This window comes from Austrofundulus limnaeus, unplaced genomic scaffold (assembly GCF_001266775.1).
Source record: "Austrofundulus limnaeus strain Quisiro unplaced genomic scaffold, Austrofundulus_limnaeus-1.0 Scaffold2335, whole genome shotgun sequence".
NCBI classification, from domain to species: domain Eukaryota; kingdom Metazoa; phylum Chordata; class Actinopteri; order Cyprinodontiformes; family Rivulidae; genus Austrofundulus; species Austrofundulus limnaeus.
The window spans coordinates 27,014-28,673 of record NW_013954737.1 but is presented as its reverse complement, the minus strand read 5'-3'; the positions used below and the strand labels follow the sequence as shown (position 1 = coordinate 28,673).

The window sequence follows — 1,660 nt, the reverse complement described above, 5'->3', positions numbered from 1 at the left end:
GCCACGAAGAATTGAGGCAGTTCTGAAGGCAAAAGGGGGTCCAACCCGTTACTAGTGTGGTGTACCTAATAAAGTGGCCGGTGAGTGTATATATAAATTATGCCCCGCTGGCGGGGGCGTGGGGTTTAAGAGGTGGGCACAGACACACAGAAACGGTTGGAAACAGCCCTTTATGGGCCTGAGAATCAGAGGCGAACTTCAGACCGAACTGAAGGGCTGGAAGGAGGAGAAGGAGGAGGAGGAGGAGGAGGAGGGAGAGGAGGAGGGAAGCAGGTTTCAGCTTTCAGCCTGCATTCCTCACTAGCAGCGCCCCAACTCAACACCCGGAGCAGCCGCTCAGCCTCACCGGACTACTCCGCCTACAGGACCGGGTCCGGCTCCGGTTCCGCCCCGCGCAGACTCTGGAGAGTAGAAGCGGAGTAAAGACGGGTTTTATTATTTTATTTCGGCTCTATGTGGGAACCTGGCCGCTGCTGGTTTCCGTGGAATGTGGACCTGATCTGGGAGCGACCATCATGTTAGGAGGTGGGTAGGGGAATGCATCCGAACTGAGTCCGTGAGCCCGGTTAGCACTCCGCTCCGGGCCTGGAAACTAACAGCACAGTGCCCGGTCCAAACGGAGCCCGGGCTGGGACGGGTTCTGGTGTGTTGAAGTGGTCCGGGTCGGGTTTTTACCCGGCTGAGCTCGGTGTGTGCTAACGTTAGCTCCGTGCTAACTCGGTATGCTAGGCTAACAGCCGCTGCTAGCTAATGTAAGGGCTGGAAAAGGTGTTTTCTTTTTTTTATGGAGTATTTGGGCCGAACCGGGGTTCTGTTCGGGAGGATTTCTCATGGAAGTGCCGAACCTGTGGGATCATTCGGAACCACAGAGCCCTGACGCATTAAATTAACATGTTGGGTCCAGTTTAACTCATCTAACCTGGTTTTTTCTCCTCAGAGACTCGGTTCAGATCAGTTCGGTTCGGTTCGGTTCGGTTCGGTTCGGATCTTTTGACAGTTGTTTCAGATTTTCTCCTGAAACCTTCGACCCAAAGCAGATTACTGTGGGAGTTTAAACTCATTTCAGCTCAGCCTGGACTTGTTTGGGACTTGTTGGGTTTCCAAAGTCCCGGTTCGAGACCCCAGTGTGGTCGTCAAACAGAGCCTTTATATTATCCAGAAATCAAAACATATACAAGAATGTCTTATGATAGTCTTTTAAAAATGATTGTTACAAAACAATAGTTGTTTATTTAGGATTGATTGGTTTGATTGATTGATTGGTTTGTTGGTTTGTATTGATATTTGGTCCCTGCAGCCTGGGGGTCACCTGTGTCAGTTGGTCAGAAGTGCCACATTGTCAACTAAAACACCAAACAAAAAGATTTAACTGTATAAAGAGTTCAGTTTAAAATAAAACTTACTCCACAGTTTTTCACATAAACAATGTAAACAACACTCCACATGACCTGCTCCATGCTGCTGTAGTGTGTAGCTAAACAAATATGGCACAGTTACACAAATACAGTGTCTGCAGGTGGAAACAATATGAGTTCTAAATATAGATGGATGGTTGGATGTATTGTTGGTTGGATGGATGGATGGATAGATTGTTGGATGGATGGATGGATGGATAGATATATTGTTGGATGGATGGATGGATGGATAGATATATTGTTGG

At 48.1% G+C, this 1,660-nt stretch overlaps 1 protein-coding gene across 1 annotated transcript in view; it reads left to right on the top strand.

Moving 5' to 3' along the window:
* Positions 1–270: 270 nt before the first annotated feature.
* The window catches only part of arhgap5 (Rho GTPase activating protein 5), a gene marked incomplete at its 5' end in the record, with an annotated part of 16,369 nt that continues 14,979 nt past the window's right edge, over positions 271–1,660 (top strand). The window contains 1 exon segment of the mRNA XM_013999541.1: positions 271–525.